Source organism: Aphelocoma coerulescens, chromosome 18 (assembly GCF_041296385.1).
Source record: "Aphelocoma coerulescens isolate FSJ_1873_10779 chromosome 18, UR_Acoe_1.0, whole genome shotgun sequence".
Taxonomy (NCBI): Eukaryota; Metazoa; Chordata; class Aves; order Passeriformes; family Corvidae; genus Aphelocoma; species Aphelocoma coerulescens.
Genome location: NC_091031.1, coordinates 4,535,326 through 4,554,396, shown reverse-complemented (window position 1 = coordinate 4,554,396; position 19,071 = coordinate 4,535,326). Strand labels below are relative to the sequence as shown.

Here is a 19,071-nt window from a genome sequence, read left to right as displayed (position 1 = left end):
TTTCCTCACTCACCTGCCTTTCATCCCGAGGCCCAAATTCCAGGGGAAGGGGGTACCTGAGTGCTGCTGCAAAATGGGCAACAGAGGCAGTGGTGAGAGGATACAGGTGCAAGATGTTGGAGCTGCAGTGCTGCCCCTCGGCACATCCATTGTTCCTGTCCAGGGGCAGCTTTGAGAAAGTGGTGTAAATGACAGGAACTGGATCACTGGCTTGGGCAATGTCAGCATGTCCCTTTGAGGGCATTCACTCCCCTATGCCATGAAATGGCAAGTTATTATTTAACAGCAGACCTCAGAGGGAGGAGTGTTTTTCTGTATTCATGGCCTCTAACAAGCATAGCAAATTGTTTACTGTACTCTGAGCAACCCAACAGTAGCTATAATGTAATAATTATAGAGAAACCTTCCTAAAAATATATTTCCAATGCATCAGCATAACTTCAGCGGGCATTGAACACAGGAGTTCAGCCCATCTTGAGAATCAGATTGTGCACTACATTTTGTGCAGCTGTGCGAGGCCTCCAGTGTGGAGCTCTGGAGCCAGTGCCTTGCAGTGTTGGAGGGAAGGACAAGAAGCAGTATAGAAGCAGACAGAAGAGCCACAGGTTCTTTTCTCTGTGGTTAATGACAACAGAAAACACCAGGCCCATTTTCAAACTGGACAAACGGAGAGTTTGGAAATCATAACAACATCATTTTCTAATCTGGGTGCTGATTTGTTGGTCTCTGGTTTCAGAGGTTCAGTCTGAGTCCAGGCTGCACCAGCATTTTTCATGGAGATGATTCATTATTATTTTATTTCATCCCCACACACTAGAATAGCATCTAGAGGACCCTGCAAGCTCCTTGGAGGATCCTTCCTTGTGCTCGGTATTAGTGAACTCCAGCTCATGCTACTGTGCCTAAATTTCCTCATCTGCAAATAAAGCCAAGGCAAAAAACCCCTCAACTTAGGGGTGTGTTCGGGTTTGGAAAACAATTCTAGCACCTTGAAAGAAGGTTTCCCTAGAAGCCCAGTCTGCAATTTATTGTTTCAATTTAAAAAGTGTGTTTTACAATCCACAATCTGTTTACACTTCTTACAGCTATCTCTCTAAAAAGAGCTGGCCTCTGGTAGCTCATGGATTTGGCACAGCTTGTCGAACAAGCAGGCTCACCAACCTTCCACGACACACAGCGCTTCTGTGTAACTTTGCAGGCTGTGTTTGACTTGTCTGAACTTGAACAGTCACCACTGATTGATTGGCTTCTAAAAATACCCACCCACCATGGTTCAAAGTCTGGAGAGCTCTTGTTGATTTAGATGGAGACTTTCTCGCTGGTCAGAGGCTAAGGCAGACATCTGACACCCAGGCTCTGCTCCTGCCTCCTGCCCCAGGAGGGACCAGCAGAGTTCAGGCCTGCTCGACACTCTGATGGCTCTCAGTTCTGGTGCAGGACGAAAACAGCCCTACACATCCATTCTCTTCCTGCATCCCCACTTCCAGGCTCTCCCTGCAGCTATTGGTACTCAGTGGGATGATCTGCAGCCACCAGGAGCTGGAAGTGTCACCACAGTGATGGGAGAGCTTCCAGAGACAGCTACTGCCAGCAGAAGACATGGCAGCACTCCCTGGAGAGAGATGCAGATGCGGTCACTGCCACAAAAGCCACCAAGAGAAAAGCCAGGCTGCCACCTCTAGTGGAGGCAATGGATCTGTAACCTCTTGCTGCTGGCATTTTTGTCGCAGCTCCCAGACCCACCATCAAGCCAGCTCTAAGAGAGAACTCCATCAGAGGATAAAAGCTACTTTGAAAGATCACAGCTAGACAGTTGCCAGTGGAATACCAGGCTGATAGAAGACATTAATGGTGTTCTGGGAGCATATAGGACTGGAGATGATGACTGCAGCCAGACCCCACTTTCACAGCTCCACATTCAATCCCTATTGTATACAGGTTACAAAATGGGACCTGGCACTGCTGCCCCAATCCAAGGTCTTGCAGAACCCATTGTTCCAAGACCCAGAGCCCTCCTTATTTCCATCTTAAATGTACTGCATGACAGTTTATAATCATTCTGTCTACCAAAGATTTCCTTTCTTTTACAGAATATCCTTCCTCTGCAGCAGCTACAGAAAGCAGTGCCCTCACTGCAGCTCTCCTACACTGAATGACCCACACTCCTTTGGCTTTTCCTTGCAAGCACCACTTATTGTCCCAGTTACCTTCTAAATTCCACTTTGGATTTATCCTTCCCAAAGATGGATGATGAGAACTGACCATGGCTTTTCAAATGAAAGTTCAGCTGTTCCTTGTACAGTGGCAGGAGCACTTCCTCATCTTTTCTGGAAACAGCTTGCCCAAGAAACCCTATGATCTCATTTGGCTTTTGTATTAAGTTTTAAAAGGGGTATAAAGTAGGCTCTCCAGTATTTCACTTCATTTTATTTTAGTGTTTGTTATCTGGAAAGAAGAGGGTAGTTAAACTTACTTTTTAATTAAATTCCTTTAAATCTTCGAAAACAATAAAGAAAGAAAGATAGCAAACAAAGTAAGACAGAATAATTACCATGTGTATGACCAGAGGTATTTTTTCCCGTAACACATTTATATATAAATCTCTTTTCCAAAAACTTGCAACATTTCTCAGTTGCTCAGTCTGTCTCCCGGGTAACTTGACACCCCACAAGAGGAGCCTTGTGCCTCTGCTCTTTAGTGGGACATGAGTCTTCGGAACTCTGTTGAAATTCTCCTCTAAATAAAGAGTATTCCTAGTTTCTGGAAGGTGAGAAGAGCTTGTGGTACTGCATCCTTCTCCCTTTGCTTCTCTCCATCTTCACAGAGCTAATGAAAAAGGCTCTGAGCAGCAGTAACTTCATTAAACCGTGGTCCCTTTGGGCACACAGACTCTTTCTGTAGGTCTGGGAAAAGCTCCTAAGAATTTACATGAGCAAGGAGATAGTAAATAAGCTTAGGTTTGCTGTAAAAGAGTTCAAATCTGCAGTGTCAACTGTTTAGAGCTCCATAAATGATAAATAAAGTTGAAAAACCATGGCTTAGCTGAAATAACCTGACAAAGGTCCTCTGCTGTCAGCACAGCATCTACAGGATGAGATCTCACTGCTCACACTGGATGTGGGAGAAAGAGGGTCTGTCAGAAGCTCAGACCCTGTCATTCAATCAAATCCCTGCTGCAATAGTTCTGGCCATAATGACAATGTCTGAGCACAGAGCTGCATCCTGCTGCATCCTGTGTCTCAGTGTGGTGGAACCATCAGTCCCAAGAGATCAGGGCAGCTGGAGGCACCAGCATGACCAAGTTTCTCATCTGCCACTGCTCCAGCTGGCCACAAGTAGCACAGAGTGGATGTAAAACACTGTAGGTTAGATTCATAGGGCAGTCTAAAACCCCACGACATTAAGACTGGAATGTGTTTGCCATTTTCACTGGAACTGGGGAATCAGGAAGGTGCTGGTGTACAGGTTGCTCTGGGGCACCTGTGTGGCCCCAGGCACTGCATTGCTCTGTGGGACAGTCTGTACTGCAGCAACACCTCAGAGCTCTCTCCAAAACCAGATCTTTGTCTCCAAAACCAAACCAGTAGCTGGTGCTGCTTTTAATGTACATTCAGCCCTTTAAAAGTACACATTTCAGAAATGTAAGTACTGGGTAGTAAGCCCTGGGTATTGAGGGCTACTTCACTGTCTACTCAATGGCTCTCAAATATTGCTTTCTGCTTGCCCTTTAGTAATAGCTACTTTAGACAAGTCTTTTTACAACTTGCCTGATTTCTTTTTTTTAATAAGGAGACAATGCTTTCTCTGTCTCCTTCCTCAGACACCACTGCTCTCCCAGGGACCTCTCAAACACCAAGGCCAGAAACCAAGTTCAGTTATTGTAGGTTGAAGTTAATTTAAAATTGGTGACTTGTCAATTTTAGTAGTTTTAATTTCCCAACTGTCTGCTTGGGTTACACACATAAAACTTTTAAATAATATGCCTTCTCTCTCTCCCTACATAGAAAACCACTGTGTTTCCCTGTCCTCCATAGAGTATGTGACCTTTAGCTGCTCTCCCTTGCTTATCAAGTCAAGGAATCCATTCAGCTCCTCAGCTGCTCCAACTACTGACTCTCCATTCACGTCCCTCTAAAGGCCCCACCAGCTCCTTGATCAGTTTAGAGAGATTTATACTTGTGTGCCCCTTCATATCCTTCCTCCTCAGGCTTTGATTTACCATTGTGGCTTCCTTATGACTCTATAGCACTTCCTACATGTTTGTCTTTATAGCTTCTGGTTTTGCCCCTTTGAAATCACCCCCAAGTGGTGTTTCCTTAATGGCAGTGGGAAAAATTCACCCGTCAGAGAGGCCTTTGCAAGGAGCTGTGCAAACCTGAGCTCCCGAGGAATGCAAATAGCATTTTCCTCCTCATGCTGGCCCTAAGCACAGGAAGAACTTTCAACCCATATAAAACTTCCTTGGGCAGTTCTCAGACCCTTGCCTGCTTTTACATTTCCTGTGCATTCTCTGAAGAAAAGCTTTGTGCCCTCCACAAGGCATGAGGAAATACGACCTTTTTCACCTGCTTTTTCAATGCCCCCTCTCAAAGAGCCACTCCAGCCCAGCACCACTTTCTCTAGAACAGACAGTTCCACAGCTGCAAAATTTTGCTCTTGATTTTTTTTGCCCTCCTGGGTTTTGTGATCTATTCATTACACGGTTGGTGTTACTCCATTAAAAAAACATGACTAATGGGAAAACGCAAGGTTGTGCTGGAAAGGACAGTGGCTGGGGTGACCATTACCCTAAGGATCTCCACTAGGGCCTCTTGGAGTCCCAGATGAACCGATCCGGAGGAGAATGATGGATCAAAGGGAACCACAGCCCCCTCAATGCTCAGCTGCTCCTTGGTTAGACCCAAGGTTCATGTTCATGATCTTTTAACTCAGCCTTTGAAGTTACTTTCACATTCATTCTCCTGCTCCTAAATATTCCCCTCTGCAGGGATTAAAGCTGGTAGTAAAATATCTCACAAATGTTTACGATCACAATTACACCTGTTCCTAGAAGAATTTCACAGTCAATTGAGTCACATTATTCTCTTCATATTGGCCTTTCCTACCCTGGTATACAGATTTCCCAATCACACGAACCAAGAGAGAGCCCTGGCAGGTTATGAATTCAGAGTATTCTTTAAAGGGTTTTAAACTCAGATCCTCACCAAATGCAGACATGCAAGCCAGGCAGATAATGAGATGTCTTCAATCAGCTGAACTGCAAAAAAAGAGGGAATGTTTCCTGTAAACATTGCCTCTAAAGCACTGGGATGTGTATGGCCAAGAACTCAAGCCAGCTGCTATAATTTCTAGATCAATTTTACCCAAATAAAGGCATTCCTACTCTACATCGCACAGCTTTGATCCCTTAAGGAGGAATTTCAGTTACCAGTGTGAGTTCATACTGATCTGGACGCGACCAATACTCAAGCATGCAAGAGGCTGGGCAGAAAAGCAGGGGAAAATTTTAAGCTTTCTTTGGCATTTTTTCAACCTGAATTTCCCAATAGAAAAACAAAAGCTCGGCACTTATGGGTGAAATTCCCCCATGACACAGTAAGGCTTGTCTTTCAAAGAGCAGTTAAGGCAGGCACAGTCAGGCCATTTGGAATTAGACTCTATAAAATCTGGCTAGAAGCAGGAATAGGAAATGGAGACCTTGAGAGTCCCCTACTCCCATCAAAATCACCTGGAAATCCTAAGTGCTGTAAGGAGTGAAGAGAAATCCAAGGTGCTGTAAAATATTCCTGGCCAGAGTTCAATTTTCACTATGATCACTCACTGCCAATCAACTTTCAGCCCCTTTTCTCCTGGAACCTACTTCAGCTGTTAGCACCAAGCAGCAATAAAACCATATCCATGTTCACTCAGAAATCACATTGAAATGCCTTCATGCAAAGGGAAATGTTTCACATCCTACATATCAGATTTCACATGAGAACATCTTTCAGACTTCCAGCATGGAATAATTTTTCCAATAGGAAAAATAAAGGCCTATAGTAAAGGCTGATCTAACAATTACATTTGCAACGATCACTCCCCATCTTTGAATGTCCATGAAATTGTCACAGCGATACCAGTTACATCCTCCTCTAGTTCTAAGGAAAATCTCATCCACTGAGATACAGTAACTCCCAGCACAATGTTCAATAGTTACAGCTCTGTCCTGAAAGTCTAATTGCACAACACAGTAAAAAAAGATGCAACACGAGCAGTTACAAATATGTACTGCAATGTCAAACAGCTCTGCCAAAAAAACACAATGGCAGGCCTTGGTCCTGCAAAGCCCCACATGCAGTCACACTGCTTTTTCACACGTTTGGAATAGCTTTTCTAAAATCCATGCAGCTATCCATAACAGGCAGGGCCTTTTGCAGGAATAGGGGACTCCTTTACTTGTTCTACTGGTGGAAAATTAGATCTGCTCACTCCTATATAGCCTCTTTAAAACAGCGTTGAATTACCTACAAGTTACTAAAATTAGACTAACAAATAAATTACTTTGTAGCCAAGCTGATAAAATGTGACTGTTTACATATGACTTAATCCTAGAACTAAGATTAAAGATTACTTCAAACAGAGCCTTTATCCAGTATGTCATACGAAACTCTGTTTGGTTTCAGCAGAGCCGAGAATGCTTTAACAACCTTGTTAATCACGGATTAAGAATGGAAAAGATTCTGCTTGGCACCAGGTGTGCCATTAATAACAACTGGGATGCAGGGGAGCTGCAGGATGACCCAGCTCAACCGCCAAGGAGGAGCTCCAGGGCTGGAGCTGTGCCATGCCCGGAGCACAGACATGGCCAGGCGCAGCAGTTCCAGAGCTTCACAGAGCAGCCAGTGGGGACAGGAGCTCCTGAGACCTCCCTTCTCATGCCAGCTCCTTTGAAGTCCTCTAAGCCTATGGTGGATCCACTTGAAAAGTCAGCAATTACCCCTGGGAATCCAAAATTGCCTAAATCACTGGTTTCTAGCCCTAATGAAGTCCCCTGCCTTTTTGATGGTTTGTGTCTTGGATGAAACAAGGCACAAGGCTGATGTTCCTCACCTTTCCCTTGGCAAGGGCACCATGGGCATGTGTTTAAATACATGTTAAGGTCCTTGTCCATCTCTGGGAAAGCCCAGCACTCCAGAGGCACAGGCAGAGGCCAAGCACAGCCTTTTTTTGGCATAGACAATGGAGTTCCTGTCACCCTCCTCTCTGGAGCCCACAGGCACCTGGCACCAAGGCCAGGATCAGGGCCAGGCACCTGGGCACTTCTCACAGCAGCTGCCATCTGCCAGCACCTCACCTGGCCAACCCTGTCCCTTCTGCCCTCCCTCTCTCCAGGGGACTCCTCTGTAGTTCTCCACAATACTGGTACAGCCCTCTATGCCCTCCAGCTCTCCCCTCCAAGAGCATCTTTCTTCTGGGATGGGAAATCAGCCACTCTCAGGTTAGAGTGTGGTCCATGACTGACTTGCAGGCACTATCACTGAACAGATGTGAGGTGGAAATGGGCTGGAGTAGGAAGAAGGTCCAGGCCTACAGGACCCCAAGCCTCAAGTGAAGCCCTGCAAGGTCCTTTCTGCTCATCCAAGGCAGAATTCCACACCACAGGCTCTCCCAACCCCACCAAACCACACAGGGAGAAGAGAAAATCTGTTCCACATTAAAGATATCTAACAATCATTTTTAAGTACAACCACAAAGGCTTTGCCTGAGCAGCCCTTCTCATATTTACCTCCCATGCAGTCCCAAGGTCTCCCAAAATGAATCAGAGAGACTTTACACATCAGAACAGTCTGGTTGCAACAGCTGTCCCATGTATAAGGACTGGACAATGACAAGCTTTCCCACCAAAAACCCACTACAGAAACTCTGCAAGCCCATCTTTTAGGTTTTAGCTCTTGCTCTGCAGAATCCAGTCTATATGGGCAGCACACAGCACTCTGGGACGGTATCCAAGGATCTAGTTGGCATTGCCAGCCCCAGTTCACCTCCAGCACGTGAAGTCAGCACAGCCAGCCTGACTGACCACCTACAGGTGAATTATCTCCCAGCTGTTTGCTGTAGTCAAGACGGAAAATAAAGGGGGGATGGACATTTCTTTCCCAGGATCATTTTAGAAGATGCTCGTCATAAATCTCCCAAAGGTAAAAAGCAGAAGAAAAGATCTAGAATCCTCCCTTCTGCTGTGCAGTAGATAAGCTGTGATTCAGCATGAAAATCCTTCCTAGTTTTTCCTGGTTCCCATTACCGCAGTGCCCAAATATCCCATTGTGAAACAAAGTCTCCCCCAGCGAGGTGCAGTGCCAATGCACAAGAAGCATCAGGGGGTTTACAAAAGAGAAGGGCAATCCTGGTGCCTGGTATTCTGAAAACGCTGTGCAGCCAATCTTTGGAAAGCAATTCTGAAATCCCTCTCATCAAAACAGAGGCTCCTAAAATCACTTCTCATACTTTGTAATGTTGCTCAGATCTCTGCCCTGACAGTTTAGCAGTGGAATTCAAGTTTATGATCCCTACTCCACAGCCTTTACTTGCTGCAATTTACTGCATGTTAAGGCCCAGGCAATTGCAGAGAGCACGCACAGAATTCTCTTCCTGCTTATATTGCATGTGGTTTGCATTGTTTAACTTTTGTTGTATGCTCCATGCTATTAATGCCTTGTGTTTCTATAGCATCTCCCAGGTGAAGGACTCAATAGTGTAGAAAGGTAAATGCAGCTGAAGAACACAACCAAGTCTGGCAGAACCCCCACTGTGTAACTATTTTGACGATTTAAAGTTATCTTGCAAAGAGTGGTGCCTTTCTGCTCCTGCAGGAAGCCTGTGTTCCTCTGCAAATTGCTGCCAAGCTGGTGCAGGACCAGACTAGTTTATCCGTGCAGTTCCCCTGGCAGGCACTGGGTAAGTGACTCTCAGCTCTCTGCCCTTTCCACAGTGCGGGGCCAGTGCCTGCACGTACCCATTTCCTTGGGAAGCTCTGAAAAAGGGCAAAGCTTAAAAATGCACTGCTGTGCATCTAGCCCTGATCCAGCTCTTCCTCCCCTGCAGTCCCGAGGGCTTTACCAGCGTGCTACTGTCAGTACAAGGAAAAAAGGAAATTCTTCTGAAGGTGTTTGGGAGTCAGGACTAAGTGTGCTGACAATGATATTTTCTTTGCACAGAGCTGCCATGTGTTCAGGTTTTCCTGTATACTTCTTTTTTTCCTCATGCAAATCATGCATAGCAGAATTAGAAAACTTTATATATTTGCTGAAAAGGTGGAATTTTCAAAGGGAAATAGAGACAAGCAACTGCTTGTCTAGGATTCCTGGCTATCCAGCAGCCAGTTTGAGAGTAGCAGTTGCTGGACTTTTGGCATTCCTGGTTTTGTCCCATATATAAGGATCAGCTACACAACAGACACATGGCCCTGAAGATCTGAGCCTGCTCTGTGCTTCTACAACAATCCCAGTGTCTGAGATTACTCTGTGTGTGCAGATCAACTGCACAGAACACACACACACAGGATGCTTCCTGCAAATGCTGCATTCATTGTGCCAATAGACAGATTTCTGCAAGGAAGTATTTACCTCCACTTGGCTTTTAGCAAGTCTTCCTGTACCTCAGCCCGTCAGTGGGATGCTGTCATCAATCCACAAATCCTGCAAATGCCCAGGACAGATATAATTTCAGTTGACTCCAAAAGGTCACCCAAGAGCAGCACAGTAACACAACCAACTCAATCACACGCGGTATTTGTCAGACCTTGTTCCTGTGTGTTCTTCTCAAATCTGACTCTCTTCAGATTCTGATTGAGCCATCACACTTCTGCCTGTGCCCCCGGTACTCAGACATATGTTCAGCTTTGGTTAAATTTGACTTCTTGTTGTGTTATGCAACTGAGCTTTACTCAGTGTTATCTTTTGATTGACTCCTCCACTATTCCCCTCCCAACGGATTTATCTGAGGCCAATGACAGCCAGCAAATACTTACTAGAACTCTTGTCTTTGGCAGCACATGCTGGCAGTAAGTTTTTTCAGGCAGTTTGAGAAGTGGGTGTCACTTACATTAGCTCACTCTAAAATCTTGACTCACCCTTCATGCACATAATCCCTCCTGCAAATTCTAGGCCATGGATTTTAATAGAGTTTCCAAAGTAGGTGTGAGGGCCGCTGGCTGTGCTAATTTAGTTCCTATTGATTTATCTTGTCTCCTTTCATGGCAGCAAATTGTAAATGCTTCCTTTGCTTCACTCGGTGTTTGCTCCCTGTGTGACAAGTCTCTAGCATTGATGGAATGCGTTAGTGAAAAGGGCCTTGATGTCTGTTTTCAACATCACAGAGACAGAGCCATCATCTAGTGACAGTCCCACTTTGGGAGAGCTGTCTTATTCAGCCTCTACCTATTTACCCAGAGAGGAAAGCTGGGCCCTGTGACGTGAAGACTCTATAGTAAGACACAAATAAAACTCCAGAAGACATTAAATAAACCGGTCTTTAGCATTGGAGGTCAGACTTGCTGTCAGTGCTGGGGCAAAGAAGTGGAAGTCTATGGTACAGCAATGCAATAGAGGAAAACTGATGCTTCATTAGTGTGAGCAAAGGCAGCTCCATCCAGCCTTTCGTATACGTGTTTAATTAGGGCTTGATCCAGTCCTGAGCCCTGAGAAAGGCTGTGTTCCAGCTGCTTTTAGTTCTCACTCTTTGGGTACTAATTTGAGTACTAATCACATTTAGATGGAGCCATAAGTTTTCTCTTCGGTTATAATTATGATTCACATTAATGTTGGTTTTTAATGAACAAAACAAGTGACTTAATCTTTATAATTACACATTTGAAAAAAAGAAATGTTACAGATGCCTTTTGCAGTGTGTTTCCCCTGCCTCCTTCACTGGGAATCCCAGCCTGTGCCTCTGAAAGAGATATGCTGGGACTGGCATTTGCCAGCTCAAATCCACAGACTTCTGGTTGTGCCAGTTTGTGAATTACAGACCTGCTGTCTGCAAATGACTGGTTTTCAAAGCAAAGGCAGCCATCATTTCAAAGGCTGAGAAAGAAATATATAATAAATCAGTGTATGTGGATTTTATTTATAAAGATCTAATTAAATTTCATTCTGTGATTCCAATATGCTGTTTACACACACAGTGTATATTTTTTCTTCCTCTTTTTGGCCATGAACATAAGCAATATACCATATAATTCTCTTCCTCCATAATGTGCCTGGATTTTATGCTGGTAAAGTAACATCTTAGCCTATTGTAGCTTGTTACAGTCCACTATAGAATTTTTATAGTATGTTGTAGTCTGGTTTGGAGACCATCCAACCAAGCAGTCTGCTTCCTTTCAAAAAATAACATAAAATACAGCATTTTTCATAATGTGTATAAAGCCATGCAGAAATCCAAGCATGGAAAATAAACAGAGCATTGCCAACACTAAGCACTTAGCAGTCCTGTCCTAGGCCACAAAATCACAAGTTTGCCTTACAAATCTTGAGATTTCAAAGAAACGTAATTTTGGGTTTCCTCTATTTGCCCTTCTTCCTTTTAAAACTTTTTGGTTGTTTTTAAGCTGTTCTGTACAATCACAAAAGTTGTCAATTTACCTTCAGCTTTAAAGAATGCTGAAACTATCATATAATTACAGGATATGAGGAACCAGAGATTTGAAAAACAATTGTAACAAAATCTATGGTAAAACTGCAAAAGTTGGTGCCACTGCAGGCTGAAATCCATACCTGGCACAGAAATGACACATCCTCATCCCTTTTAACCCTCTCTAGGATGCTCAGAAAACTAAGCAGGAGCTAAGACTGCCCTAAACACATGCAGCAGTTGCTTGTCTCTACTTTGCTTTGAAAACTCCATATTTTCAGCTATTTGACAGGTTTTCTGCTACCAAACCAAACAAGATTCCAGGTTGGAAAGGGTATTTCAAAATAATATGAAATGTCTAGTTCAACCTAAAATATAATTTCCTTTAGCAGAGTTTTGAATATTTTTTCCCCCAGAAAACACCGAAAAGACGGCATTATTGATCAATCCACAGCAGGCACTGCTTCCCCCTGGTTGTTCTGCACAACTCTTAGTCAGGAAGGTGCTGTTCTCACTGCTCTTGTGATATAGATCCATGTGTTGGTTCAGCTTCCATGGAGAGACATCCATGTCCTTCCTTAAGGACGGGCAACAGTCTGGTGTCACTGAGTGCTTGACCAAACCCACAAGTGGCTGGGGCTCACCCAGGAATCAGAACTACATAAAGGGATCTGGTGCTGTTGTGGTTTTATACACAAGGGTCACACAGAGTTCCCACACCTCTACAGGACATTTCTTCATTACTGTGCTTGTTAAAGGGTGAAAGAGGCACCATACCCTGTGCAGTGGCACAGAAGTGGCTCCTGCAGAACCCCACCTTGGGAAGGGCTGGGCTGCATTCCCATCCTCCACCTGCACCCAGATCCTTAAAGTTCACAAGATGGGCCTGCTCGGACTTCCCTGGTAAAACAAAAGCATTTCATTGTAGTCAGCAGGGCCAGACAAACAAGCATGAAATGACAGGCCATCTGTCTTCTGCAGCTGAGCCTCAGGCAGGAATCAAAGGCCTTGCAGTAACAACTCGGGTGCCAAGTACCACTCCTTGGCTCTGCCCTATGCCTGGAGTCAGCACCAAATCCCAAGCAGAGCAGGGCTCACTGCTCACTGCTCCAGGCTGTTCTGTTTCCTGAGACACGCATGATCTGCTCAGAAGTGGCCTTGGTGAGCCAAAGCATCCAAAACACAGTTGCAGACTGGGGAGCTGGGAACCAATTTTACCATCCAGGGCCAAATGCTCAAGGCTCAGTCGTGTAAATGATGTGCACAAGGAGCTCTTCCTCACACGAGCAGCCCCACAGCTCAGGCAGGAGTGCCTTGCTCCATGCACAGATCCATTTACAGATGATTTGTTCTGAAGTACATTAATTAGAGGGCATCTTTCACTGCGGCATTGGTTGCCAGTAGAAGGACTGTGAGCAGCAGATCTATTCTCAGTGTTGACATGTAAGGGTAGCATCACTTCAGCAGTGATAGGAAGGTGTTGAAGGGATAAAGCCCACCCCCCCCAGTAACTCCAGCCCTGGATACAGCAGGCCATGAGCCAGCCAGGCACTGATTTGCTCTGTTCCACAGCCCCAGCATCAACACTAAGCAAGTGCCTGTGGGATTGCAAAAACCTCACTCTGTGCTTGGCATGTTCATAAGGTAAAAGGCAAAGCTTATGTGAAAGCTAATGAACAAAAAGCAGTTGGGGAAAGACGCAGGCTCAGATCCATTTTAGATGCCCAGTTTGATGCCTTAGGTTTTAACTTTTATATTTTTCAAATCCTGTAGTGCTTAGTGTGTAACTCTGAAGTTTCTTGTGGCCTGTTAATTTCTGCTCTCTTGTGCTAGGTAGACATAACAAAGTCTCTCCAGCCTGCTCTCCAGGGACACCCAGACTGTCCTAGGCCCAAAAACTATAAACCAAAGAGCCTCTAAGGGGGGCAAGAGGAGGGGAACTTACATCATTAAACTGAAGCTTTAATTGGAAAATTAACCCTGATATGCAAATGAACCAAACCTATAAAAGTGTGAAGAATTCGTGACCTGTCATCCATCTTGGGGTCCATCTTGGCAATAGCCTCTGGCTCCCCAGGGGGTACCTTTGAAGGTCTTTCAAATAAATACCTACCTTTATTCCCTTACTCCTGTCTAGTCTCTGCCGGCTAACGCATCAAGTTCCTACTGAAAAATCACCTGGAGTTTGAAGGATACAAACTGAACTGCAAACTCAGGGCCTCACTGCTGCTGTGGAGTGGCTCACATTGGCCTCCCAGAGATCACACAGAGGGGGCAGAAATGCAGGGAAAATCAGGCCTGCTCTGTCACCCTCTCCATCAAAGTGCACAGGTGTGAGCCAGACAGGTTCACCTTGGTGAGACAAAGGCAGGGTTGGAATGTAGCAGCATTAATGGCCCAGCTCCCATGTCCACAGCCATCACAAGAGACCTCCTTGGTCCCATGGGACATTGTGCCCTGTTCCCATCAGCCTTTTGCTGACAAAGGCCTTTTGCTCCAGGAGAAGAAAAGAAATAAAAAAGTAGCATGGTTCTCTGTGAAATTCCATTGTTCCTTAAATGTCCCCTTACATCTACCTCAGGCCACGCTGTGAGTCAGTTTGACACATACAAGGGCTGTTTTGCAAGGCAGAGTTATGTGTGCCCAGATGTGATCAATAACACAGAGCAAATAACCCTCTCCAACAACTACCCAGTTCCAGCAAGGGCAAATGTCACTCCTGTGCCAGTGGCAAGCCCACAAGCCTTCACATCCACAAAGGGCAGGGTCCTCAGAGATCACAGGACTGGTGAGAAAAGGGCCTTGTGAATGTCATCCTAATGCCACGTCCCCTAGCAGTGAGGGTCCTATGCAGGAATGATTTTTGTCCTGGAAAATGAATCAAATTCTGCCCAACTTTTAGGCCAAAGCAGCTCCCATGTCCACAGTGAGCTGTGAAGCTCCAGGAGTTGTCCTAATATCTACCTGTGCTCACAGGGCACTCACGAAGTCATGACATTAATTTGTACATGGTCACTAAATAGCATGAGAAGGTTGTGGGTCTGCTGGCACAGCCTGAGCTCACATATAGGATGGAGAGTGGATAAGAGAACAGACTGGGGTCGATATGAAGTGAATAACTGTTCAGGAATGTCTTTCTGAAATAGCCCCTGAACTCTGTGAAGACTTTGCAAGCAGCACTGTAAACAGCTTTCTACTAGGTTTTGGCCCTCAGCTTGTAAGGGCAAACCCACAATTAAAACAAGCTGCAAAACCAGGGAAAATAGCAGCACAGAGTGCCACAAATCCCCTGAGAAGAGAAATTCTTCATCCAGTGTCCGGGCAAACACTCAGTGCAGATGTAATGGCAGAGGTTTCTGTAGCCTCTTCTGCAAGGTTTCCCCCTGGGTGTCCCAGCACAGGAGGGCAGCTCTCCGTGGGAGCCAGTCACAGGGCAGGCTGGGACAGCCTCCAGATCTGCCCTGGGGACAGGCAGGAAGGTGCCTTCCAGATCAACACTTGTTTCTACAAACTCCTCCTGTGCTGCATGAGCCATGCCCAGGTCCCCACTGAGAGTGGGTGTCTTCAGGCCAGGGCTCAGATCTGAATGGGGCAGATGAGACAAGATGTTCAACTTGTATCCTTGTAACCTCTGCTCTAAACAAAGGGGTAAAGCCATTAAGTAAGACAAAAGCAAATAAAAAATCTGGATGGTGAAAGAGCCCATGTGTGTGGAAAACATGGTATTGACCCAATAGGGCAGGGAGCAAAAATTGCTGCTAAGAATCATAGCTTAGGACAGCATGGATTGTTCTGAACCTTAGCAATGTATCTAGACTCCTGTGTCACAAAATCTCCTTTTCTCAAGGCAGCACCCAGCAATCTGAGCAGCAGGTTGTCTAGTGGCACCGGGTGTGAGGATGGCAGGAGTAAACCCTCCCTGTGGAGGAGCCAAATGCTCCAGGAGCACTTATCCATAGCAGAAGGTGAGCTACAGCACTCTCCACAAAGAGCTCTCTTGCTAATTGAGCAAGCCAAGGCTTTTCTGGAAGGAAAACAAATATATTTGCAGACAGGCTAAAACAATAAAGGAAAATTTAAAAGGCTGAACAAAGGGACTGGAAAGTCAGTGACAGAAGTTAAAATCTCAGTAGTAGCTGCCTGTAAGTGGGCAGTGGCAGCTGTGCACCAGCCAGGACTCGCTGCCTCCTCCTCACCTGCCCTGCCAGGGAAAGAGGAGGTGCAGCACGAGGCTCCAGAAATTCAAAAGATGCTTTATACAGCACTAAATTATCAAAGCCAGAATCTGCATCTAGCATTCAAAAAAAGGAGCAGCGCTGAAGCCATGCAGTCTCCTTGGGGAGGAGCCAAACGCCAGGGAAAGACGGAGCTGTCGGGGTCTGAGCCGAGAGGAGACGCATGAGGGGGACCTGGGGACAACAGGAAGTGGCTGCTAAGGCACCCATGAGCAAGCAGGGAGTGGGGAGCCCTGTCCCGCCCCTGGGAAGCAGGAAAGATTAGACAGCTTCATTATAGACCTTTTCCAAACAGAAGGATAAAGACTTTATTCCTCCTATGGTTCAACTATCTGAATCAGCTGTAAGGCTGCAGACCTACAGGATGGGAATGTAAAATCCTGAATCCCTTGTGAGACCTTTTTGTCACCTTGAGGCAATGGCTGGTGATGGGAGCATTGAAGACGGACACTCAGCAGGGAATTCCCAGTGCTCCATTGTGCTTTGATATCCAAACCTGCAGAATGAAGGAATTAGTCACCAAGAATATGGCACAGCAAAACACATTTTTCCAGAAGAGATCTGTCTGCAAGTGGCCATTTTCTCCAACACAAATCACAAGCCTTTGGCAGATATTTAAGGATGATTATACTGAGATCTTTAGCTTCTAGGAAAATTAGGATGTGTCTAAATTCATTTCTATTTCCTGCTTCTAAGCCTAACTGTAAAGATGTGCTTCTATCCCTGCATTGCCTTTAATGGCACAAGAGAGGGGTTTCCTCACAGCATTCACAGACAAAACCCTCCAGAGCACCATTAATGGAGCTGCTTTCCATGGCTTTGGAGAAGCTGGAGGGAGGTGGGTGCCTGGCCTCTGTGAGTGGAGTGAGCAGCCCCAGAACGCTTGCCTCTAGAAGCAATTACTTAATGCAGGAACCTGCCTAAATCCTGGTCTAACTGCTAAAGTGATGTTAATTATTGTGTTGATATTCTGTTCTCCCTGATTATCGCAGTTGGAACTGCTGCCTGTTCCATTGCTGCCTGTTCTCTTCCATTGCCGTAGAACTGTTCAAGATGCTTCAGCTAAGGCAGAGGTTGGTGTGATTAATCCAGACTGTCTCTTTTCACACACTGTGGGGCACATTTGTGGGGGTAAAATCCAGAGTCATTCCTTTGGTGTGATACATTTCATAGGTACAACTGAAAACTACTGGCTTATTTCAACAGGAAAAAATGAATTCTGGATTTACAGCAATGAGACTAAAAGGAAAGTTAGAATTTGCCTATCTTTGACAATTAATTGGGAGGAATACAAGGTGTGAATTTAAAGCACAGTAGTTATTACAGAATTGTTCCTCAAAGATACTCTATGTTCTGGAATAAAATAGTAGGATTTAGGAATGAGTGTTTCAGAGTAGTATTGTGCTATTTTGGAACTCTGCAGTAATGAGCCTAGCAGTGAAGATTTAGCAAGATGGCCATTTTATGCTTAATCTTCTGGGCATCAGAGAAACTCCCATCTTATTTTTTCAAATCCAGTTGACCCTCTCTCCTGAACAGAGCTTTGTTTATAAATGCAGTGGGAAATTCTGCAGGGCTTCCTTTCAGCATTAGCTTTTATTGCTAAACTCTTGATTTATTTAAAGTGGAAAAAAATAATCACACAGCAAAGAAAACCAAGCATTTGTAGGACTATGGCAATGTTTTCCATACATGCTTTCTCCATGAGTCAGGGTCCATCCTGTGCACTGACACATCCTGCAGGCTTGCTCCGACTCGTGGGGCAAAGCCATGGGTGTGCACAGCACAGGGAGACACTCAGAGAAAACAGAAAAAAGAAAGAGGGAAAACTCTGCATCCCAGGAACTGCCATAGGACACACTGTTCCCCAGGCATTTTTCCCCAGGATATCAGTGTGCTGGCTGCTCACTTTGCTCCACACTATAAAAACTGTGGAGGTGCTAGAAAGCAGCTCCGTGGTGATGGGCTCAGGACATTTGGAGGAGCTCTGACAGCCCTGAGAGGCTGCGGTTACAATAAATATCCCTGTGCATCTCACAGCTTCTGCTAAAACTGGGAAACTCAGGCTTGTCTAAGCCTGAGGAGGGATTCCAACTGAGGTTGTGCATTCAGAGCACATGGCTGTTCCCACAAAACACCACACCTGGACACATTTATCCTGGAATAAAATGTGACTTGATACTACCCACTTTACCCCCTTGGAGAGTTCAGTTGCACTGGCTTTAAAAGCCGATTAGGATAACACAGAACAACGCTCTATTTATTCCACAATGAGTTGTGCAGGAATACAGATGATGGAATGAGTCCATCCCTAAAATTAAACCTAGAAAAGCACACATGGAATTGCATATATTAATAACCAGTATGTATCATTTCAGTGCTCAGACGACCAAATGGCCTCCTGATTTGGACAACTCAGGTGACTATCTGTCAGCAAGGTTTCCTCCCCCAAAATATTGTTATCTAATCTGAAAGCTAGGCAGATATTTCAGTGGCTTGGACTGTGATTTATAGCACGGTGTATCAGTCCAAAGCTCCTGAATGATCTTAATTAAACTCTGAGGGTGAAAAATTAATCACCATATTTATTTTATTATGCATGACCAGTAAAAAAATTACTTCAAATATACATAATGTCTAACAGAAAATTATTTAGTAAGTCACATTGAGACTCAGATTATTACTAATTATTTAACTTGTCCTTTTATCATTGGGGAGGAACAGGCAACATTTTGGCACCAAGTTTCTGGACAGTGAAAGGGAAAGGGCTGCTTTGGTATTTCTACCTTCTTCCACAGGTGGCCAGGCTCCGTACCTGCTTCAGTCCACTGCAATAATGCCCAGTGCCTGCTCCTCTCCCCAGAAACATGTCTTTATCAGCACTGTGTCTCCAAAAATACTTTTCCCAGCAATATATAAAATCCACTGTATGCTACTAATTAATCTCCAAGCCATCCCTGCATGGAAATGATTTGTTCTTGGTGCTGAGCAGGACTATGTGCAGATTTCTCAAACAAGTAGAACATGATGGGACAGGAGCTCCCCTGAAGATCCCTGCCCGGCAGGTGCTCCCGAACAAGCCTCACTTTGTGTCACCATCACGTGCACAGGACTCAACTTTACCATTGCCATCCGCTCCCTTTGGGATGTCTCTGACACAAACTCTGCCTGGGACTGATGGATGAAGCTGCTTTCACCCCTTGGGTCCCTCCAAGGCCCCTGGGTG

The 19,071-nt window shown here is 45.1% G+C and overlaps 1 long non-coding RNA gene across 3 annotated transcripts in view; it reads right to left on the bottom strand.

Annotated features, from left to right (window-relative positions):
• Window positions 1-10,039, bottom strand: part of LOC138120188 (uncharacterized) — a 42,874-nt gene extending 32,835 nt beyond the window's left edge. Inside the window, exons 1-4 of one of the 3 annotated variants that reach the window (XR_011155771.1) lie at window positions 9,778-10,039; window positions 9,603-9,674; window positions 5,205-5,257; window positions 14-2,916 (exon numbers count right to left, since the gene is read on the bottom strand). This is a non-coding gene — a long non-coding RNA (uncharacterized lncRNA). The remainder of the gene's footprint in view (window positions 1-13; window positions 2,917-5,204; window positions 5,258-9,602; window positions 9,675-9,777) is intronic. The other 2 variants (XR_011155773.1, XR_011155772.1) reach the window with 2 other exon arrangements.
• Between the last annotated feature and the right edge of the window lie 9,032 nt (window positions 10,040-19,071).